Raw genomic sequence first — 26,232 nt, forward strand, 5'->3', positions numbered from 1 at the left:
TTTGGTTACCTTAACCTCCTAAATTAAAAAGGCCTTAACCTTAAGAGTTATGGCTCTGAAAATGAGGAGGACGAGGCCCATAGGGTTCATTGCAAGTAGTTGTTTATGTAGGGCACTAGCAGGCCCCAATTACTTAGCCTGGTTTGTTAGGAACCAGACCAATCCAGTCCAAGGATCATTATTGCACTTCATTATTTATCCTTTTTTACTTAGCCTTCTTCATGGGATGACAACAACCTTAGACTGAGCTTCAGTTTTCATTGAATATTGAAGGTGAGACTAATCTATCATTTATGAAAAGTGTGCAGTCTTTACCTGACTGTTTTCCATTTACTGTGTTTGTGTTTATTTAAAATAAAAAATGTCCAACCTCCAATGGAAACTCATGACCTGGGTCTTTATGTAGACGTTGCAACAGGTTTACATTTTCATATAGATTTGCAGCACAAAAGGGGGAATTGAGATCGTACAAATGTTCCTTCCTTTTTCTCCGGTGGCGTCATTGAAGCATCATCAGGAAAAGGAGAACCAGCAAAACAAAACTAGCCTGGTTTGTAAGGTGCAACCAATCCAGTTATCAGACGGTTCTTAGTCCGTTGATTTGTTGACGTGGTTTTTGTTCGAAGTTACCATTCATAAAAATACAGAAAGATTCCTAACCCCCAAAGGAATCTCCTGGCATCTTTACACAAAGAGATGGTACGTCTGATTCATTCTTTGGACGTCAGAAAACATTCTGCATTGCAGCAGGTTAACAAAACCCTTTTGCAGCACAAAGGGGGAATTGAAATTGTACAGCTAGTCTTTTCTATCTACAGGAAAATTATAGATAATAACGTAGAACAGTGGCGTCATCGCAGCATCACCGGGCGAGGAATGAATTCAACATTAATGGTGAGTATGCATTGTCAGTGTCTCTGTTTGAACTCACGTGCAAGCTCCTTCATGAATGAACACCTCCATGTCTTTTATTCCTACCGTTTTTCTTTATTCCTCTGTATATTTAATGAGCATGCGTGTGATGACTGTGTGTTTTCTGTTGCTAAAGCTCTCATACCCTCCTTCTCTATGGTCTGTGGCGCAAAAGCAGCAGCACTGCAATTATTGATGAGGTTCACTTATCAATAATTCAGCCATACATCTGATTAGCCAATAGGATTGATGAGGGGGCTCTGCACTGAATCCTCACACATCAATCCTCTACTTCGCTCTGGGCTGTTGTTATCTCTCCCTCCCATGTCTTTCAGCCTTTTCTGTCTTTGTCTCTGTCATTCTCTCTCCGACTCTTTTCAGTCTCTCCCTGTCTCTCTCTTCCCCTTCTGTCCTATTAATCCAATCCCTCCACATTACCAACATCGACCTGTCTCGTCTATTTGTCTTTCCAAGGCATTGATACCTGTTTAGCTGCCAAACACTTTGTTCTGAGAGAGCCACACTGACGTCAACAGGTGGCAAATGTCACTGACCGGAAAACAAGTGGGACCAACACCAAAGGGATGAAGGTGAGACTGCGGGGGAGGGTTGAACAGTATGCGTTTGTGTCACAAATTCAAGTTAAATGAGATCCTTTCTAGTCCTTTGTGGGAGCTAGTTTGATTCAACTCACGGACACATTAAGTTTGCTTTTCTTCCTTTTTGTAAAGACTTTGAGCAGATGCAAGACCTATTGTGCAGTTAAGAAATCGAAAAAAATGAAAAAAAGAGGGATGATTCACCCTGAAGTTCTTCCAAGAACCTGAAGGTGTACTTGACCGGCGACACGACGTCACTCACAAGCATTATTTTCCCACTTACCAGTCTTTAAACACAGCCAGAGCCCATACCGTGTTCCTGTTAGTGTTTACTTCCTGTCTGTCTGTCTGTCTGTCTGTCTGTCTGTCTGTCTGTCTGTCTGTCTGTCTGTCTGTCTGTCTGTCTGTCTGTCTGTCTGTCTGTCTGTCTGTCTGTCTGTCTGTCTGTCTGTCTGTCTGTCTGTCTGTCCGTCCATCCGTCCTTCTGTCTGTGTTCTTCTGCTGTTCCCCTTTAGTGTTTACTTCCTGTCTGTCTTTTGTGGATTTGATTGAAGAAGAAGGTAGACAGATACTGTGACTCTGACAATTGCGTCTACGGTTCTCGGTTCTTTCAGCCTTAGTCGCACATTGTTGGTGTCGCGAGTGGAACGAGTCTTTAGGGCTCCTGTATTGAAAACCGCCCTTGAACCGTCTCCTGAAGAAGGGGTAACTAAGAATCAAGAAGGGCTGACGGACAGGAGGAGAGTCGTGGGCACTGAGATGGAACAGAGAGCCTTTTCCAGGACAGCTGGGATCGATACCCACGCTGCCTGCTCTCACAACCCCCATGAGCACAGAAAAGTGTGTGTGAATTAGTGCATGGGTGAATCCTCCACCTTCCACTAAAAAGAGGTGTGTTTGTCTGTGCTACTGTCTGCTGGGGAAGAGGGAAACAATGAAAGGAGGGAAGAACTTGCCAGCAAAAGAGCCAAAGTGTTAATTACTTATCGATCCAATTTGGCAGATGACTCCCTAAAAATGCGGAGGGCAGCTCTGCGCGGAGCTCAAAAGGAAAGAGAGGAGACAATCTACTCTTCAAAAGTCTCTCGGACTCCCATCTCTGCCTCACTAAATGTTTACTACCGATTGCTGGCCTCTGAGCCACGCCTGGCTGCACTGCTTACTGCCTTCTTATCACTTCCCAGTTATCTGACTCCTCTCTTCTCTCTGTCTCACTCCCGTTCAACATTTCATTCTATCCTTCACATCTCATATATGTCCTCTAACCTCTCACTTTTTCTCCCTGCTCTGCGTTTTCCTCTCTTTCACAGGAATCCTCAGTAAATCGGTATCTTTATCGGCACATTATGCTGCAGTTCTTTTGCTCTCTACGTCTAGTTTTTCTTTCTGCTCTTCATCATCTCTCTGTTTCTGTCTTCTTTTAGATTTTGCTTTTCATTTCACTAGCCGACCCCCCCCCTTCAATAAAACCCCTGCCTGCAATAAATGACTTTCTACTGTAAAGGTTGGTTAAGCAGCACCCTGCTGTGGACTGTTTGAATACCATTTCCCTATTTCTGTCTCTTGCCCGCAGCAGAAGCAGTTTTTCTACAAGAATACAGTCTATTACACATGATAAACTGTTGGGGCACACACTGTATAGCCTAAACACTCACTGTAGGTTAATACTTTCTGCATATGATAATCTGTTTGAAACTCAATTGCTTTTTCTCTTCAACACCTCTGTGTATCCTTGAATAGAGACACATGCACTGACAAAGGCAAATAAACACGTATATGAAATAAATCTGAACGTAAAAGTCTATTGCAGTTCATCGTAGACTAAAGTATTGTCAACTTGAAATCTCATGATGGTACCAGCAGAAATATCAGAGGATCACAAGAGTTATTTACATTTATCCTAAGGGTTGGACAACGTCCTGTTAATCCATCTATCAGATGATGCATTTCAGTCCAAATTAAAGGAAAACCCGCTGCTGGCTGATCAATCATCTGATACCGAACCAAAACGTTGACCCGGTGGTGGAGCTAGATGCAAAGACAGGAGACACAAAGACACACGGATGTATCCTCAGTGGAAAGTTGCCATCAAAAGGGGCCCATCATTCACCCTTTGACTACTCTCTCTTCTCAACAGAAATGTATTTTATTTCCCAGGAATTGATACCTAAAAATGATGTTCAGTAATCTTGCTAAACTGCAGTTAAAAAACAACTCTCTTTTTTATTCTACTTGTAACTTGTAAAATGAATACATCTGCAGATAGGCGAACAAAACAAGTACACGATGCATGCTTGATTATTGTCAGAACCCAACAGTTTGTGCAATTTGCATCAATTAAAATAACAGTTGTATACATTATGAGATGGGATCCAAGCATCAGTAAACATGCCGTGCCCCCTGCTGCCAAATCCACACCGGTATTGTTGTGTGAATCTGCCTCTGCTCAGTCTCGTATGCTTAAAGTCTGCAAAGCACTTTGAATTGCGTTGTGTTGAAATGTGCCGTATGAATAAACCTGCCTTGGCTCATAAAACCGGTCTTTAGTTGAAGTTGTATTTCTTTCTAAGTTTGTTTTATTAAAATATAAGTATCCCGGATGAATACTAAGAACACTAGTTTGAAATAAACAAAGCACCACTTCATCACTAAATAAGTGCAAATGAAATCTTTCAATAACTACATTTCTCTCGGAAGAAAGGCACAGTTTTTTTGGCACTTTGAATTGTATGAACATATTGATTGAGACTGTCATCTGAGCTATTCTCTCCTAGTTAAACCTTATTGAAGATATCACATGTTTTATTAACCTCTTTTGATCTCCCACTGAGTTTAAAATGTTCTTCAATCGGGCTTAAATGCTTCCCATCTCGTTTGCAGGGCAAATTCAAACTTGGGGACAATACTCCAGCCTGGGTTTTGCAAGCTGATTTAACAGTGATTTTCCTTTTATAATACATTAAATATGGTCTTGCTTCATAATTTCTTAATAATTTGACCCCTTGTGTTATTTCACAAAACGTTTTGGCCTAAAAGTGAAAAAGTGCATTACAAAAGGTAATGGTGATTCTGAGGTAATAGCAGGGGTTACCAGGATTTCATATTGGGTATGTGCGGGGCTCCCATGAAACAAAGCCAGTATTTTAATAGTTAAACTGTTGCTAATTTAGATCTTATATTGTAGGATTCACACAGATATAAATATTTCCTAAAAATATTATTATTACACATTTGATTTATTTCTGTTGTTTCACAGTTACATGTTGTGCTATAATCCTGCCATTGTGTTAGGGTAAGGGCTGCACAGTATTTGAACACAAACAGACTTTCCAATCTGACTTTTGAATGCAATATATGTGCTTCTAGAATCTGTTGGCCATGCTGGACCCAGATAAGTGCCTCCGTGTGCTTTGCTTTAGAGGCCTCATGCATCAAGGTTACACTTGTCAGGCAGTAGGAATGTCAGAGAAGATGTTTTATAGTTATGATGGAGAAGGATTTAGAGGAATGTTGGGTACTGACTCCAAAACAGCTGCCGCTCAGGTTGAAGGGTGCTGCAGCCCTTCCTGTTCTGGTCGTTGCTGTTTGATGAAATATTTACAGAAATATTTAAAAACTCTTTGGAAAAATAGTTGTCGATTGTGGTCTATTGAAACAGGCATTTACCAAGCAGGAAAAACCAAGGTTGGGTCCGTAAGTCATTTGTGGCAGTTCCGTTTCCTGTTTACACACAGCCTTTATATTCACATGGACTCTTTTTCAATAAACAATAATCAGATACCATCAAAACCTCTAAAGTCACACTGGGGCACATCCGTTTTTAAACCGAGGTGACAAAAACAGAAGGTTCAGGTTATAAAAGTTGCTTCAGGCAAGGACTTTATTCATAAAACTTTTCCTGGGTGATAGTTAAACTGTTTTTTCCAGCTTGAGAAGACGAATGTTTTAAAGGGTGACCTGGACCATATGCTGTTTGTAACAACTTGTGAATACTGATGCCTGACAATGCGACTTCTCATGGAGATTACACAACAAATACTAACATCAGGATCCATTTTCAAGCGAGAAAGTGCAGATGTTGCAGGTAAAATCCTTTCCGATATTTGAGTAGGATTGGATGTCTATGTTTTGTGAGCTGTCATCTTCGTTTTGTGGACAGCAGAGCATTGATTACTTTAAAGAGGCCCTGTTATAATCCTTGGGGTGTTCCCTTTCCTGTGGTGTGTTATATAGGTTTCTGTGCATGTCAATGGTCTGCAAAGGCTAAACTCCCTAAGTTCCCTCCAGATTTTCTCTCCCACACACTCCCCCCCCTGCCTGAAATGCCTCCATTAGCCTCTTTTGTTTATTTCAGTGACATCACTGTGTAACACTTGCTTCTATTGGCTAGCACTCCAACACATTGTGCGTGATAGGCTGAGGGGCGGGACATCTTTAAGCGGTTGACCAATCGCAACAGAGCCGGCCAGCTAACCAATCAGAGCAGACTGGGCTCTGGTTTCAGACAGAGGGTGAAAAGAGGTGCTGCAGCACAGGCAGTATGAGAAAGATAAAGAGCTTTTTGAAAAGCATGGAGACATGTCATGTAGAGACACAAATATGAACCTGAAAATGAGCTTACCATTTCCTCTCAAACACAGTTTTTCTGGATTTTGCTGACACACCTCACCAAGGACACCAGATATCAGCACATTGTGACAAGCACACACCGCATTCACAGCCTTTACCCTCGATGCGCCATTCATATCCATATCGCTTTTGGAGGAATTGTCTGGCTGTAGAATTTGAGTTCCGGGCTTACATAGAAATGTGTTTCAGTCAGAAAGTAAAATAGATAAAAAGTGAAATCCATACATTTTTGATTGAATGTGAAGTACTTTTATTCTATTTCCACACAATACATGCACTTTGCCAATGCCTTCTGAAGAAAAGTCTCTAAGCTGAGCAGCATATAAAATCATTTCCCCCCAACAGAACTTCCAGAAACTCCACTGCAGAGAGAAAACATTTGATTGACTCCCCTTTCAGCGTTTTCTTTTCTTGTTTGAGTTCTGTGACTCCAGCTTAACTTTCTGACCCCCGACTGAAACCTCCATATCCCGGTCTTCTGAATCTTATATCCAACAAATTCTCTCATTCCTCCCCCCTCCCTGTCTTTCCAGATGGAAGTTGAAATGAATCTAAATTAATGAATATCATTACAGCTTCTTAAATAGCCGTGTCGTATTACAAACCCTTCTCGGCTTTATCTCCCTCCGCACATGTGTCCCAGACAACCAAACCTTTCTGGGAAAAACAGATAGAAAAAGGCTAACTACTGGGTTTTTTTCTCCTCCAAATGGAAGGAAATGCTCACTCTTTGTTTCAGCAGGGGAGCGAGGCGTGCCATAATGAGTTTTGTGCTTAACGAGGGAAGTCTAATGCCTCCCGACATGTTTTTACTGTCGATATCAGTGTCCTACAGTCTGTTCACTTTTAGGCAACATGAGCCACCCAGTGAATTACATTTTATATTGTTTTTTAAAAAAATGTGCTTGATATTGTGCGTGAGTGTTTTTCCCTACGGGGATAGTTAAATTATGAATTTAATGTTCTTTCAGTGAAGATTTATTTGCCACTTGTTTATTTTGTAAAAAGGCTCCTGTGTTCTTAGAAAAGAGAAAGGAGGAAAAAAAACATCCGGCTAAATAAATAGGAAAATTAAGTTGAAAACCAACAGACGGATGATGTCGTTTTATTTGAAGATGGGACAATGAATAGTTTGTTTGCTTTTTTCTTGAGAATTCATTCATTTGGCAAAGTCCTTGAACACAAATGTAGTATTTGTACACAATTGGGGGATGACTCACGAGGACTGAAGTGTCGTCAAGTGTTATTCTTTTACATTTTCTGATCAAAGTCTTAAATCCTGTCGTCTAACCGTTGACACGGGCGATATTTACTTCAAATATTTTGTCTTTTGAATGAAGCATGCAATTTTTCGTTGTTCAAGTTCAGCTTTTCTTGCATTTTATACCTGGAAGGTCCAGAGTTAAACATATCTTGTAAACTAAACTAAACTAAACTCATAAGGAGAACAAGTTAGATTTGTCCTTGAGAAATTCTGCAAAACATATACACAGATTTTGCCTTTGTGATGTTCCAAATGTTTTCAACACAGGCAAACGTTTTCTTTCAGTGACTTGATTTTTCCGAGCACTTCTTATGAGGCACCCACGTCAACAAATGAATTTAATGGTCTTCGATCCGACTTGGCCTCGTGGCTAATGTGAACACATAGCTGTATGCTGTCTTGTTTCATTCATTAATTTAACTAAATTAAAATTAAAAATGACAGAGCTGCGGCAGATCGACCAGAGCTGCTCTAGTGGCAACTGTAAGGTCCTATTCTGCAAAACATCTGTGGATCAGACAGCTTTTTCTGTGAAAGGAACAAAGTCCTGGAACTTGCTACCTGATCACTTGAAATCTGCTGCTAACTTCACCACTTTTAAGAGAGCTACGAAATCCTGGTTATTCCAACAACAAACATGTACCCATGTCTAGTTTTAACATTATTGTATCGGGCTGTATTCTGTTCAACTCTATTTTACCTCACTGTTGTAATTTCCTAGTTCCATAAAAGCCCTTCTAGGGACGAGTGTTGCAAATTAGCATTCGCTATAAACACTATGATACTTGCATCGGATAGCTGTTTTCAGTCTGTCAATGTATATTGTATCTGTCCCTACCAAATAAAGGATAAATAAAAAAATATATATATATAACTGACTAATGTGTGCCATCTTCTTTTATGCTTCTTCCACCAACCTGGATTACAATGAGTCAACACTACCCCGATACTGCTATGGTTTTGGCCTTTGTTTGTATGGCTTTTTGAACCCCAATCTTGTCCTGTGTCAATTTAACCCAAATAGTACCAAAGGGTCCAACATGTGACCATAGGGTTAAGCGGGTTGTTTTGATGCACACTTTTTTTTAAGCCTGTGATGAAGTGGCCTCCTGTAGGAGGTGTTTCCCTGCATGCTGTAATTGCTTCATAGCAGGAGCAGATGAGCAGAATAAATAAATAGAAATGTAAAAATCGAATAGCTCTCAGAAGAATCCCTCCCTGTCCACTTTCACACAGAATTAACAGCCAGTGTGAAAGCCATTCCCAGTGTTCCTAATTTCGTAACAGGTTGTTAAACTGGTGACCCGGAGATGTGTGGGAAAATTGGGCTGTAAATCAGCGCTCCGTAATTCATGAGTCTCTCCGCTGTAATCTGCATCCCTGCAATCTGGTTACATGTGCATGGCTCAGGAACGCACCGTGTGGATGTAAATGCTGCATGTGGTTTTGCAGGAAACACCAGCATCCTGATATTGTCCAATCTAAATCCTATGTAAACTCGAAAAAGAGAACATTGCCAATTACTATAAGTGACTTTAATACAATATAAAGGTATTAACTCTTTATAATAATACATACGGGCCTCTCCTATTGGTTTAAGGGATAACATAAAAAAGAACCCTGAAATCACAAGTGTAGGGAAAATAGTTGCAGGCAGATACTCAAGTGTACAATAACCGTTCAATTTATTTAAAAAAACACAGAGTAATGCGTCAATATATTATACATTTAGAAAAAAATACTGTATTTAGGAACACACACCTATATGTATCTGTTATCGTAACCCAAATACCATGAATTTATGAGATTAAGAAACCATCATCATAATCTATCAACCACAGATCAAAGGTCACAAAACAAGATGCATTGTGGGACATGAAGTCTATCTATCTATCTATCTATCTATCTATCTAATCATCCATCCATCCATCCATCCATCCATCCATCATCCATCATCCATCATCCATCCACCCATCATCCATCCATCCATCCATCCATCCACCCATCATCCATCCACCCATCATCCATCTATCCATCCATCCATCATCCATCCACCCATCATCCATCCATCCATCCATCCATCATCCATCATCCATCCATCTATCCATCCATCCATCATCCATCCACCCATCATCCATCCATCCATCCATCATCCATCCATCCATCATCCATCCATCCATCATCCATCCATCCATCATCCATCCACCCATCATCCATCCATCCATCCATCATCCATCCATCATCCATCATCCATCCATCCATCCATCCATCCATCATCCATCATCCATCATCCATCCATCCATCATCCATCCACCCATCCATCCATCATCCATCATCCATCCATCTATCCATCCATCCATCCATCCATCCACCCATCCATCCATCATCCATCCATCCATCCATCCATCCATCCATCCATCATCCATCATCCATCATCCATCCATCCATCCATCATCCATCATCCATCCATCCATCCATCCATCATCCATCATCCATCCATCCATCATCCATCCATCCATCCATCATCCATCCACCCATCCATCCATCATCCATCATCCATCATCCATCCATCCATCCATCCATCCATCCATCCATCCACCCACTCATCCATCCATCCACTCATCCATCCATCCATCTTTAAACACTTTACAATCTCTTACTTGGAAATGAATATGAATTACTTCTTAAAGTTTACTTGTTTAGTTCAGTTTAGTCTTTGAATGATTTGGGAAACAGAAGCCTCTTGCACCGTTTTCATTTTTTTGCTAGGTTTTTCTTTATAAAGTGCATGTATTGTTGGACTTGCATTGCATGTGTATTCATGAGAGCGGTTGTAGGCATTTTATTTTTCCTTCTTGTGCCTGATCAATGGCCCCTGCCTGTGCTTCAGCTGTCTTATAATTACACCGCTGTCTGCGACGTGTTGAAAAGATCAAACTCTCTCTCAATCCTCTCACAGGGCACAGATCTGAGAAGAGTCAGCTGTCGATATAAAAAAGGTCACTTGCTGTGTTTTGATGCCTCACAATAGTTTTGGGCTTTTTTTCCCCCCTGTATTATGTCTTACTTTCATGTATGAAGAATGAGGAACGGTAAAATGTCACCGGCACTCTCGGCAGACGTGATTATTGAGCAGAGGACAGCGGGTGGAAGAGGGCGAGAAGCAAAGACAAGAAAACAAAAAATAAAAAGGAAACAAGGAAAGAGCTGTGATCCTGCCAAACATGTGACAGAAACTACTTCATTCCTTGAGCCAACATGATCAAGACATTGTGTGAGTGTGATTTTATTGAAGAGTGGTTTAAAAGTCTCAAAGATAGTCCGTGTTGCCCAGGTGTTTATTATTTGTCACAGTTGTTCAATGGAGAAACGAATGTGTGAGTTTAGGGGAAACAGCATATGGCTTACGCATAACACTGTCTTTGTAACAGGTGGAAGTGAGAACGGTAAGATAACTTGATTAAATTAAGGAATAAGGAGATAGAAACTCTTCTTATCTTTAGTAAATCACTTTCAGTCACCTATTTTGCCATTCCCTTTTTGTATAACGGCTCTATATTAACAGTAAAAGGTACATTTGAAAAGTATTTGCTGAAAAATACATGTTTTCTGGCAATTTCCATGTCCCAATCTGTTTGTTTTTTTTGCCATTTAAACACATGTAGGTTGTAGTGAGGGTTAGGGTTAGTACGCAGATGATTGTAGTCATTAGTCAGTTTAGTTAGTAGGAATGAGTCCTGAAACCCCATAATGAGTGAGCATTTCACCACTTCTGTGTCCTCCGCCTTTGTAGTCAATGTTTTTATGATGTGTCTTTTGTTAGAAGCCTGAAAGTAGATCGTTGTTTCCAAAGCTTTAAGAGATTTCATGTTTTGTCCTCTAAATAAACACATCATTAAACACCCCACTGGTGGGCGCATGGAGCCTCTGTGTGTCTTAAAAACTGCGGTGGATAAAAGGTGACTAAATTACCTACTAAACGTCATCACACAGACACGAGTCCGCCTTTAGCTTAGCGCTACAATACAGAATAATGGAGGGCAGGTGGGGATTATCAAGGAAATACAGTAGGGCTGGACATGACCTATTGTCCAATGTGTTGCAGGTTTTTTTTAACCGAGTAGGGTTGTGTATCTGTTCACAGCAAACAAATCACAGTACAAAGTCTCATTTTGGAACACATCCTTGGGCAGACACACGTGACGTACATGACTTACTATCACATTGATTTTTCTCATAACTCTCTGATTAAAGTTCCTCTGCTGTACCTCACTCCTGTTATTCTGTGGTAGCAGCGCAAGGGAGGAAGTGACTCACCGAGAACAAGGCACTTGATCTCAGTTTGAAGCGTGGCAGAGATGAAGCTATGAATGTTGAGCCTAAAGAACAAGTGGGTGAGACTCAATATGTTTATGATCCGGATTTTACTGAGGCTAAATCTCATACACAAAGAGAGTTCCTGTGAAAGACTGGTTCAGTTTTCGTCCACATGTAAAGGCAATCATGCAAAAAGTCTTCCAGAACAACATGCTTTCTGATCTTAGACCCTCAAATGGCCATTTTTTGATCACCATTGATTGGTTTACTCTTTGATAAAAACAATGTGTATGTGTATGAATGAATTTCAGGAGTTTGATGCACATACATTAACATATTGCACTGTTTATACGTAACTGATACAATAATAATATGTATACAGTAACTGTAACAGGAGCTGGAATACAGATTCCATGTACAAAGTGAAATATGGATGGAAATTATGTTTGCAGTAATGCAATTTTGACCAGATTATTTGAGCACTTAAAAACTCAGTGTCTCAAAGTTAGACCATTCCTGTGGAAAAGCTGTTCCCCTGCTTTTAATCAACATATTGTAGATCTCAGATCATTAATTTTGAATAATCACTTGATCAGTTCCTCTGCTGGGAACACATGGATGAGTGTGGTGTGGTTGTCCTCATTACTTCACAGGTATACTCCGACAAAGATCTTCACAAAAATCTATCTCCCCCTCCACATTTGGTTTCTGGCAGCTGGCCTTGTTCATGTCAGGTTGTGTATTTTTTTATTTGACTTTTATTCCCTTTTACACACACACACACACACACACACACACACACACACACACACACACACACACACACACAGACACACACACACACACACACACACACACACACACACACACACACACACACACACACACACACACACACACACACACACACACACACACACACACACACACACACACACACACACACACAGTCCGTCTTATCTATCTTGCTCTTGTTATTTTCTGCAACTCCTTCCCTGTTCCTACTTCAGTCAATAATAAGTGAAGCAGAAATTTGGTTAGTGGCATGAGGCTGGATGTAATCCAATAACAGGAAAACACCCACATATGCTTCAGAGTCTGTGAGGTCCAAACACACTCACACACACACACACACACACACGAACACTGTACTTGTGTTTTCCAGGACACACCTTTGATTTAGTAAGGCCCCAGAGGCAGTTAAGTTACATTATATTGGCACCCAAACATCAATTCCTCTCCTCCTGTATTTGATTACTCCTTTGTGAAGTAACTGTTTTACTTCAGAGAACTGGATTCTTGTAAGAACACCTTGAAGCAGCAACCTCCAGTCATACAGTCACACACACGCAGAGAACACATTTTACTGAATATATGTATGAACCTCATCAGTTATTCAAGCTGTGTAAACACACTCACAAACACATAAAGTGCATGCATGAATTCTCCTGAAGTTCTTTATGTATAAATTAGGTTTGAACACCTGGAGCAAACTCGATGCACTTTCAAATTCTATGTTGTTTCGAGTACTTCTTTTCCTGTAGTGTGTTATATAGGTATTAGAGCATGCAAACGGTTTGGACTCCTTTACTTCCGAAACATCACCTTGGAACACTCACACGTTTTTTGGCTAGTGCTCCAACAGATTGTATTTGATAAGCTACAGTAAGGGGTAGTTCACCAACAAGAGCAGACTGGACTCTGGTTTCAGAGAGAGGGTAAAAAAGAGTAGCTGAGGCATGCAGAGAGTGAACAATCAAATCTCTGTAAATTGAAAGAGCGCTTCAATTTTATATGCAGTGGGGTTATTTTGCGCCAAGCACAAGGACCCATGTGTTCCTATGAAAGCTGCCCAGTTGCATGTTAAGTCGAAGTAGACTGACTTTCGAGGTCAAGAATAGACGTATATGGGCCCAGAGAACTTTCACACTAGTTTTTCCTTAAGCCCCGCCTCCGATATCCCGGGCCTAATGTTGATGAAATGAATGGAGAGGGAAAATAACTCTAGATTTGGATTTGAGCACATTATACAACCCTTTAGGACCTACTGATTTAAAAATGACAATTCAAATGATTAGACAGTGATATTGATTTCCCCCGTAGACCACTGTTTGGCCACAAGGAGAATTTGCTTTTACGCCTGCAGCACTTCCTGAGGGCTTGGTTGGCCAACCTGCCCCCGACAGCGCCGGCCCAATTTAACCCCTGCTTGTATCACACTTCTCGAGCATGTGCTCAAAACATCCCATGACTCATGAACAACCTCTTGATTGTTGAATCCACAAATCACAGGGAACCACTCAAAGAGCCCTTCATTACTGCGTGACCTACACAGAAGCATGAGTCATATGGAGAGCAAACTGAGCAGCAATGAGATGGGAAGAGAGAAAGCTGTTCACTAACACTGTAGGATTACTTTCCTGAGTGTCATTCATCACCGCAGATCATCTGCCATGATCTGTTTACTGAGCACATCTGCTCAGCTGACTATTTATAGGGGACCAGGCATGATAGAACACACACACACACACACACACACACACACACACACACACACACACACACACACACACACACACACACACACACACACACACACACACACACACACACACACACACAGACACACGCACACACACACACACACACACATCCCTGCGAGGAGGCCTGCCAAGCCTCCATTAAATTGGTTTACTTCCACTGATACCGCCGTGTCTATTCGGAAAGGTAGTTGCAGAATGATGGTCAGCAGTTATAGCTAATGGTGTAAAATACAGTAGACACTTTACCCTGGCATTCAAAGCAATTTATTCACCTGGATATTATCCATGGTAGTTTGAAGGACCATACTCCTCATTTTCAAACCATTTCCAAAACCTTTGTATACCTTCCTGGCAGCCAATAGTGATGAAGTTACTTTCTGAGTCAATGCTCAGCTCTATCCATGAGTGTATTATTTAGTATTTACTGTAAATGTATAATATCAGCTTTCTTGGCACGTCCCATGCCAACGACCAGCAAACAGCCAGTGGCCCATCAGGGGTGACCCGATTTCGGACCAGCACAGCGATATAGTAACAACATATACATTGGAGCTACCTGGACCTCTGTAGGGGTTTCTCTTTGATACGTTTTGGCTCCATTTGCATGCAAAGAACATGTCTTAATCATCGTAAAATAAACATATGTGATGTTACCTTACACACGCACATGTACAAATATTTACTCTCTGCCATTCCTCCTCATCAGTTTTGTGTCACACACACACACACACACACACACACACACACACACACACACACACACACACACACACACACACACACACACACACACACACACACACACACACACACACACACACACACACACACACACACACACACACACACACACACACAGTAAGTTCAGAGACCTGCGTTTTTTTTTCTGACAGGTTGTTATGTTACCACTATCTCACACTCACACACATAACGTTCCTTTTCTTCAAATCAGCTTACATTAAAATGTGTTATGGCATACACATAACGCTGATTCCTCCTGGAGGGCTAAAACCCTTAGTGGACAGGCCGAGTCTTGTCCAGGCAGTGAGACTTATTTGTAGTAGAACAAATGGACAGGGACACAGAGTATGAAATGCATACGCAAATTAAATGACACACGGTCCCCATGCACTGCTTTACATTAAATGAGATGCATGACTTTGCATAAACACATTTCCCTCAATGCATACACATAAAGTGAAGCACAGAGCTGTGTAAGGCAGTGTGTTATCAGGATGCACTTGTTTTCTCAGTCCTAGCCTACCTCTGCTGACAAATAACTGTGGGTATAAACAGAGGGAAAGTGTGCGATAAAGACAGCAACGAAAGGGGAGAGGAGGACGGATGACAGACAGAAGACGAGGAGAGAGGACACCGGGATGAGAGAGAAAAGTGGAAGCAACAGTGAGGGAGAAAGAAAGAAACACGGAGGACCAGGGGGAGAGGGTAAGCGGGAAACCCAATCTGTGGGTTGATGGGGCTCCTCAGCACAGTGGCAAAATCAATTTGACTGGTGCTGCTCCTGCTCTGAATGAGAGGCAAGGATGATGAAGCGAGAGAGGGGAGGAAGGGAGGGAGAGGAGAGGAGATGGAGAGCACAGTGGCGGGACAAGGATGGAGCTGTGGAGTCAATAAGTGTGTGGTGGTAGAAAGGGAGAAAATGGATGGAGGGAGTAAGAAAGAGGAGAGGAGGAAGAGGTCAGGGTGGGGACAGAGAGCGCGTAGAGTTAACAGATAGGCAATATAAGACTTACAGCATTTGATGTTTACTTGTGGGTAAGAATACTGGACAACTTTGAAATATACAGGCAATAAAACAAAAGAGAAAGTGAAAATGTGCGATACATACTGCAATGCGTGCTGACAAATCCTCGGCGATAAAAAAAAACAGCCTTAAAGTGGAACTTGACTGTCCAAATGGAATGAGCTTCTACAAAAATGATGTATTTCAGAGCATTTCTTTTTGTCACTCATATGAATTTTAAATAAAAGCAAGGGGTCTGTGTTACTTTAACCCAATGCAAATGAAATTCTGAGCTCCAAACACTTAATGTTCACTCCTCGTTGTATCTGAAAAGAGCTGTAGCTTAAACATCTCACTTCAGCTGCTGACTGATGTTAATGTATGAACTGCTGCTGGTGGAAATATACTTTAAATGCCTTATAGAGCCATTTCTACGCATTATCAATGACAGAAAACCAACTCATTGCCTTTTCTAAGGGTAAGTAGTACCTGAAAGTAGCATAACAGGTCCTCTTTAAACGATGCATACACTGGAGTAGCACTTGAGCTAATTAGCTATATAGCTTATTAGGTAATTGCCAATAGAGGTTCAATGGTTATTACAAGTGCCACCAACAGGAACCAGCTTACATCAAATACTTGACTTGATTGCCTTTTGTGATGTGACTTTTGACACCATAAGAAATGCATGAATATGACTGATAAGCTAAGGGGTGGGACATCTCTAAGTGGTTGACCAGTCACAACAGAGCAGGCCAGGTAACAAATCAGAGCAATTGTTCATTAAAAGAACAGATTGCATTGGGCTGGTGTTTTTGGCATTATTTTGGACTGAGTAGTGCATGCAATTGTATTATAAGTGCAGATACAGTGTGTGGATGTGTCTGCGTCTTTCTGAAAAGGTCAAGCAATACAAAAATACTGAAAATTGTCATCAAGAATCACGAGAGGAAAACCCATGGGCGTTTCTCTCTTCTGTCACACCTATCTCTCTTCAGGAAAGTACTGAATTCCTTTGAAAATTGATCAGAGAACCAGCCGTAGCAGCAAACGCTTTTTTGTTTTAGTCTTTTTTGTTTTGTTTATTTTACTGAAGGTGCCAGTGTGGGAGCAAACATAATGAATGCTAATATGCAAAATATAAATGGAAATGATATTCAGAATAATCGTTTATTTCGTCTAATAGTTTTGTTTAAGTCTGACCTCGACTTGGATAGTGACTATCTAGCTGCATCCATTTAAATTAAAGGCTGTTAGCATCTACTTGTGCGTGTGTGTGTGTGTGTGTGTGTTTCCTCACTCATTCTATCCTGATTGTATCGTGAAGGCTGCTAGCTCCAGAATGAAACTCCTTATTTTCTCGTTGCTGCTGACAGCCTCAGCCAAGAGGCAGCTATTTTTAAAAATGAGTGGGAGACTTTGTGAGCTAATAAACGAGCACACACGCACGCGCACACACACACACACACACACACACACACACACACACACACACACACACACACACACACACACACACACACACACACACACACACACACACACACACACACACACACACACACACACACACACACACACACACACACAGCGACACACACACAAGTAGATGCTAACAGCCTTTAATTTCAATGGATGCAGCTAGATAGTCACTATCCAAGTCGAGGTCAGACTTAAACAAAACTAGAAACAGAAAAGCACATTCTCATATATTCACAGGCTTTATTTGCATAAACCAAAGATTTCTGTTCACCTAAAGTCAGTTTTGCAACAGCAGGCACGTTCACAGAAGCACTTTTGACATTTGTGTGCTCACATACCTTTATGAAACAAAGAGCAACCCACGTTTCTCCACACATGAATACACACACACTCTATGGAAAACCACATCTCCATTTCCCTGAATTGAGCTTGTTTTATGGATTGAATTACTGATCTCCTTTTATTTAAAGCTGTCTATGAATAGCATTACAATCTGACACCAGCGAGGACACATTCCTGATCTAACGTAGCGGAAGATGTTACCACATCTTCTTCCACATTAGAGGCGGACAGAAATACAAGAGAGGGAAAAGTGTGAACTCAATCATCCCCTATCTTTCAAATGATCTCCTTGTTTTTTCTACTTGACATCTTATTGGTGTCCCTCCTTGTTGGTTGCTTCTTCTCTCTTGATTAACTTCTCTAAAGAGTGATGCAGGGATGATGTTTTTTTGTAGGCCGACCCAGACGTTAGCATTGCAAGTGCTCCCAAGGACAAAAAGTAATGGGATTCTACCACTGTTTTTTTAGAATATTGCAGCAAATATGCTCTGCAGCGTACACATGTTTATGATACACGAGTAAATGCAATCACCAGAAGTAAAAAGTTAACGCTAAGTTATAAATAAACTACATCACAGTTGCATGGCAATACATCACCACCGCTAAGCTAAACGTGGCAAATGTTCGACATGAGGAGGTTCAGTAGTTCATTTAACATTTTGTTTTTTATGACACATAGAAACTTCAGACATACACCAGTAGGGTTAGAACATCTCTCTTCAGCTTGTTTAACCACAGACCTCATTTCAGGCTTCTTACTACACGTGTTCAAAAGCCTGTTGACTTCAAGACAAGCGAACCAGAATTAGTAAAAGCTAACTAATTTAGGTTTAAGGACTTGATCTGGTAAGCCAAAACTGTTATTTTTTCCCTCTTGTTTCCCCTCTCTCCCTTGTGATAGATACTGTAGCTATAGATTGTCTAGTGAGATAATGTTGTAGCCTAATTAGAGTCCCCCACTGACATCAGTGTAACGTATGGGTATTGACCAGTAGGGTCAAATGCATCAGTTATTTTGTTGCTGAATGCCCCATTTATATCCCACCTCTAAAGGCAGAGCAATTAGGCAGATTAAGGCTGCAGAGTGTTCATTAGAGCTGATGACAACCTTGGTGGCACAACGAGGAGGATCTGAGCCAATAGTTTCCGCATTTTTGGTAATGATAACTGTAAAAGTTACACAAACTGAAAATGTGACTCAGTAATTAAGAAACATGCTATCTTTTAAATAACTGTTGATTTAGTTCGACTATGTTCCAAACATCTTGGTGACTGCACACGTAGACGGTAAGAGAAATGGTTAAAATTTCTTCAGACTGTTAGATGTTTTGAGGTAAATTAGCAAGACTCAGTTTGGTTTCAGAGTGTTAAGGTGAAGGGGACAGAAACAACAAGAATGAATGCCATTTCATGCATTTGCATTCTGTTCCTTTTAATACAGTCAAGCAATAAGGATTTTGAAGAAATTGGCTACCAAGATCTTCCATTAACATAGGAATATAACCACAAATCTGAATAATATTTGATACTGCGGAGGAGAATTAAATACAACTTTAAAAAGTGAAAGGAAATCACCCCGCAATGTGACCTGAATGTGAGCTATATCAAACTTAACCTCATAACTTAATAAATACATTTATTTTCTGCTACAAAATGGCATTCCTAATTTAAAAGAAAAAGACAGACAGGTGTAAAATAAAACAACTTGAGGAATCCTCCTATATGTATTCCATGATATAAACGCACTTAAATCCTTAGACAATACAGTCAAGAAATAAACTAAAGGTAATGTCCCTTGAAAGTATTTTTGACATTTATTTTCCGACTTGTCGCTAAAACGACACAACAGAAGGATTCAAATTGATGTGATGTGTCCTGGAAGTACAACAATGCCTTCGAAACGTCAGCAAATGAAGCAAACAGTCATTTAGGCTGTGTGACGACGAGCCACTGTGTGTGAGTAATGTGTGAAACGTTGTGTTTCTGTGCTCCATGTCGAGCTCCCCGCTCTCTCTTTGTCGGAGTGACATTGAAACAGGCTGCTTATCCCTTGATCACCGCCAGCTTCATTTGTCTCAATTAGCTACGACAGCTTTTGCTTTTCTCATGTCCACTTCCATTAGCCGGTTTCGCAACATTGCGCATGGCGTCTGTGTCAGCGTGTGCATGTGTGTGTATGTAAGCCTGAGAATGTGAGGTTGAAACAGGAAAGTAAAGGAGTAGCTTTCACATCCTCTTCTCCTAAATGACAACTTTTTATATTCAATGACACACAAACCCATAAGTAAACACACACTCGCCGCTGTTAGCTAGCTAGTGCGCTAACAGCAGCTAGCTAGCAAGCAACAAGCTTTTTGTGGTATCAATCCAATAAAACTAATTATTTTTATTTCCCTTTCCAGCATTATTCTGTTATGTATTCAATATTTAAGAAATAAAACTTAACTTCCATATATATATAGTTGTGATATATTGACCACATAATGTTTATAATTTTTAAATTCAAACTTGTGCTTTTTGGACCTCAGTGAATGCGGCCCTGGTTAACAATGTTGTAGCGTGCATGCTCAGTGTGACGGTTGAGTTCATGGCTGAGTAAAGAATAAAGAATATGACAAATCTCTTTCATTAATACACCACAAAAGGTTTTTTTTTCACCAGAAATGTTTTTGCAAATCTTTGAGTTGAATGAGTGACATGTAGAGAAAGATGAGCGACCAAAATTGAAAGTAACATACAATGATAAAGAGTGCAGCGCAGCATGCAGTCCCTGTCCAAAAGCTGATTTGGCAATGTCACATCACTTCACTCGGTCACACATGACGTGTTATATAAGTACATTTTAACCCCAACACAACCCTTTTCTTGAAAAAACTCAATCGTTTTGTTGCTGACCTTGCCAAAGAGTCACATAAAAACATGGTTCATTTCGGCCATCGAAATAAAAGATATGTAATGTTTTTATGAAACAAATATTTGGTTCATTCAATATAAATGTGGTTTCAACAAAATCTGTATGACTCTCACACCTTTACTGTGTAATTTGCTTTCACAAAGGTCTTCCTGAAGCCTGACTTCAAGTAATTGTTTTTACTTATCTCCTGTATGTTTCACATATTTAAATGAAAATGAGGCTGCTGTCGATCCTAATAGACTTACAATTGCAGAAACATTTTATCCTTCATTTGCATGAGATGTGTTCAAAACAGGTGCTGACCTTTACTGTGATAGCACCTGCTCTTTAGTGAGTAAATGACTGAGGAACAGCTCCTTCCCTTTGGTGTCCCCATCATTTGTACTCATCATTATCATATTGGAAGTGAATCAGTTTGACATTAGGGCCTCATTTCAAACAATAATTTTGTTTCAATGCAGTTTCCATTTTGTTCTTTGTTTGGATTTTTCTGCAAGGTTTGAAGACCTTTTGACGATGAAACAGGGAGTTACAATACTGCAGACATTCACACGTTGCTGTCCTCTACACCTGCATCATGATAAACACCTGAAGTAGACGTAGAAAGTGGAATACATTATAGATCGACTACAGGAAATTAACTTGGCACAAACTGCAGAGCCCGGAATATACACATGCATTTTATGGAGAGGAGTTTCTGTGGAGGTAGTGCAGAGGGAAGATTTCCAGTCTTGCTTAATGTCTGCAATGTTCTTTCATTATTTACGTTGTAACAGTTTAGGTTAGCAAAGAAAGAGAATTCCTTTAAGGTTTGAAATTCCCTTGTAGAAACATGGTCCCTTGCCTGTGGCTGCAGGGGAAAGACAAAGATCAAAGCTGTACCGCTAGACGTAGCTCGGGGAACTGAAGCGAGGTGTTTTCCACTTAAGCAACAGGTTCACCGGTGCTCCTGCAGGATTTCAACCCGATCGATCTGCAAGCAATGCCGGCTCACAACTCAAGGTTATTCTCTGTTGTGCTATGATCTGGAGTCATGGTTGAGGACAGAGAGAGATATACGTACGCATGAGCGTCAATTTCTTTCATTCAACAGCAGCTCTTTCTGACACAGCATCACCCGCTCTGTCTCCCAATGTTTACTCCATCTCTTCCCTTCCTCTAGTTTTTCCTCCTCTTACTAGTCGTGGGGGGGCAGTGTTCCCTTTTGTTATGTTGGCCCTCCTCCTTGATTCGCTCCCTAGATGTTACCATGGAAACTACAAGACACTACATCACCTCAAGTAGAAGTTTCTCAGAGTGCGTGTCTGCGAGTGTGTGTGTCTGTGTGCTCCCAACTTTATTTGTGTGTGTGTGTGTGTGTGGGTGCAGCTCTATGTCAAAACGCTGATGCTGGATTTCAATTTTACTGAGACTGAACTGCATAAATAGTGGGACGTCCCCCGCTAAAAATAGCGCGCACACACACGCACACACACACACGTAACAAGTAACAAGTAACAAGTAACAGTTATTAGCTCCAAGGCGCTGCACAGTTGAAAAAGCAGGGGGAAGACATTATGAAGTGTGTGTGCATGGGGGGGGGGGTTACAGTGACAAAGAATGAGACAGGACTATCCTAGATCTGGAAACAGTTACCATGGTAACAGAGGTACAGTGAAGAAAGTTTTTAAGAAATTATCGCTTTTTGTCATTATCTTATGTCACAGCTTATCGGCACGGCTACCACAGACACACTTATTGAGCAGAAAGCTAAAAGCAAAACCCACATAAACTAGTGGGCGACAAGTTTAGACCTTGAAGAAGACAATAGAAGTGCAAGTGTTACATAGTGATGTCACTAGATTCGAAAGTAAACAAAGGAGTCCAATGAAGGCTTTTCACGCAGTGGGGGGAGTGTTTGGGAGAGAAACTCCCTCTGAAAACTTGGGGAAACTGAGCTTTATTTAAAATAAAGATTGTACAAAAATGAACATGAAACCAAGGGTAGCAGGTAAGGGAAACATAACCTAGGTCGATACAAAATGAACAACCAGGAAGAAATAGGAGGGCACAGGGGGAACCCCAGGAATCAGACCGAACACACCAGGAAAGCATTGACGACGAACTCACAGAGTACACTAGGTAAGACAGATACACACACACACACACACACACCTATTCACAAAGACAAGACACAGCTGGAGAGGAGAGGATAAAACCCAAGGGTAGCAGGTGAAAGGAATCATACAATCACAGGCGGGAAAACACAAAGACAGGGAGTAAAACCAGACGGAGAAAAGACTTGTCAAACTAAAACAGAAAAGAAATAAAAATATCGTTCCATTAAGACCATTTTCTAATAAATGAAACTTACTTTTCCTCAAATCTGCTTCATATAAAAAGGCTTTTCCCATCATGATGGAAAGTCCTGATAAGGATTGCAATATATTCACATCGCAGTATGTGTGTAAGAGCATGTGTGTGTGTGTGTGTGTGTGTATGACAGTGCAGATCTGAGTTCAGTTCAGCAAGGCAGCGCTCCTTTTTCAGAGCACTGGAGCGTGGGATTAAATGCAGACCCTGGATCAGCTGGTATAACTCACGCTGTGCTCTGGGCTCTCTCTGCACTGCGCTGGGTCAATGAGACGGAGTAGGCGATGATTATGAGGCAGAGAGAGACATACACAAACACTTCTACCACCAAAACCCCCGTGCCTTTGTTCATTACTTGTTCTATCTCTCTGAATAACCGAGACCAGGGGAACCCGTATAATGACATGGGTATAGCCTCTCTGACGTCAGTCATGTGACACGTGATGTGTGAAGAGATGCTCGGAAGCCTGCTTTTGGTTTTATTGCTCACTACCCTCCTGGCAGTTGTAAAAAGCTAGAATATTTGAATTTGACCAGTGTGATGGAGCCTGAGGGGAGCTGGGATTGGTCCAGTGAGCAGCGGCTACTGTTAGACTGAAAATAACTTGAGTAAATCAGGGCACACACATTTACTTTCAAGGTGTAATATGTCAGAAATGCAACTCTTTACAATATCAACACCATGGCAGAGTTTGGACGGTGAATTAGCTACTGAGAGATCATCTAGAGAGGGAACAGAAATTGAGTTTATTTCTTTTAAAACCGAGGGGGTTCCTCTTCACTTCACAGACAAGAAAACTTCTGGAACCAGCAAAGTGTGGCTATTAGATGAACAGCACTTTAAAGACAGCAGAATTGTTCATGTACGTCGAGGTCCTCTTCACTTGATAATTATTAACAAATGTTAGCCGCGACTTGTTCTCGATGATCAGGTCAGCCCCTTGCATGTAATCCTCCTGCCATCGGTGTGTTATGATGATAAAAATCAAGATGAAGCAGCTGTGAGGATGCAATGAAACAAATTCCTACAGGGAAACAAGGACCTTGAAGACCAAAACTGGTACCTAGCCAATATGAACATCAGTTGAAGTGAGGCTCAAAGTGTTGCCTACAATCTTGCACAATGTCAGTAGCTGAGAGTGGCCTTACGTCCCACAGGGGACAAGAACAAGTCATATATTACGTGACAACTGCCATGTTGTTATTCCTGCTGAGGCCAGTTTGACCAAAGGGAAATTGAAATATTGGCAATGAATAGAATTCCACTGTACTAAGTTATTACAAAAGAAACACATTAGATTAAATAGACAATGGGAAAAATAGGAAGCCATGTTTTTAGTCCTCTTAAAGTGGTCCTATTATGCTTTGGGGGGTTTAAACATTCCTGTAGTGTATTATATGTGGGTTTTTTTTGTGCATGTCAATGGTCTGCAAATGCTAATACGTTGTTTCCGGAATACAGTGACATCACTATATAACATTTGTGCTTCTATTGGCTGGCACTCCAACACATTGTACATGATAGGCTAAGGGGCGGGACATCTCTAAGCGGTTGACCGATCACAACAGAGCCAGCCAGGTAACCAATCAGAGCAGACTCGGCTCTAGTTTCAGACAAAGGGTGAAAAGAAGTGCTGCAGCTCAGGCAGTATGAGAAAAATAAAGAGCTTTTTGAACATTAGAACACAAAATACAAATATGAAACCGGAAAATGAGCATTATATGTCATCTTTCAGGCACTTGACGACTTATTTCCAACAGATGTGTCTATTATAAGATTGAAACAGCTTGGCATCTAAGGGTAATGCAGAATTACTCATAGTGCATGTGTAATTCTAAAGAGATTCACCCTGGATTGTTTACTAAAAGGTATAGAAAACCCTCAAAACAAGTCATTTTGTTCTTACCTAGCTTATGCATTGAGCATTACATTTCCTTGAGGTGGTAAAATGTTTAATTAAAGCTATAAACTAAGAAAGCATGTTGGCTTAGGGGCAGGCCATTGGATACGTAATAATTGGTGTGTACAACACACCTACATGTACCTATAAACTAGGTGAGACAAGATTTCCTAAGATAAGAATATGCTTTTTCAAACACCTATGTTACTTGAAGCCATGGGAACCTGGTCCGCCTCCATTCTCAGAGGATAAGAAAAGTTAAGGCATGATAAAAGACACAGGTCTAATGAGCAGACAGTGCTACAGATGTAGTATGCGGAAGAAAAAAAATTCTGGTTAACCAGGTTTTAAAAAGGACAATGTTAATGAATAACAATGTTTATAATCAACTGTTTGCCCAAAATCACTTCATGCCACGAGCAGCGACGACAGCAGGATGCACGGGAAACCCAATCACAGTATTTCCCGGACAAAGCCTATTTGATTGAGTGGACTTTGTTGCCAGAGGGGAGCTCCACACTGGGTTAGTTAGGTGAACAGAGGCGCCTCGAGAGATTCTTCAACCGGCTCCAAACAAGATATTTGAGCATAAGGAATCAGCCAGGCAGTAATTGCTCCTTGCATTGGTGTAGCAAAGAATAGGGGCAGTAAGTGAGTAGCAGCAGAAGCATTATTTAAATACAAGCTGGGATAACAAATGAAAAATAAAAGCAGAACCATGCGTTAGAAGTGGAAATCTTGAATTGACAGAACACACAATATTTGGTTGACGAAAGCCAATTAGCCAGATATTGGAAATATTTCACAGGTTGAAAAACAGTCTCTGATGTCTTATGTCACATACTTTATTCGATGAATAAACACTCTGTGCAACTTGTGCTGACTCACTTGAACAAGGTAATTGGAACATAATTTCTGAGTCTAGCTGATGATATTACTTCTATTTTAATGAAGCCGTAACCTCATCAGGGACTGCCTGACACAAAGGAAATAAAAAAGGCTCTTTTTAACACTGCATAGGTTTTCTTTCCCTCTCTTTCTCTGACAAAGGAGATGATTAATGCATCAGATGTGTTCCTGTGTTATGTGTATGAACGTGCTCACATCTGTTTGTGTGTTCACAGGCATGTCTACGTCTGTGGGGATGTTAGTTTTATAGTGTTTATGCATCACTGCAAAGTAAACACTTCCAGTAATAACATTTTTGCCGTTTTTTTTAGAAACTTTGGCTCC

The sequence above is a fragment of the Eleginops maclovinus genome, chromosome 18, assembly GCF_036324505.1.
Source record: "Eleginops maclovinus isolate JMC-PN-2008 ecotype Puerto Natales chromosome 18, JC_Emac_rtc_rv5, whole genome shotgun sequence".
NCBI classification, from domain to species: Eukaryota; Metazoa; Chordata; class Actinopteri; order Perciformes; family Eleginopidae; genus Eleginops; species Eleginops maclovinus.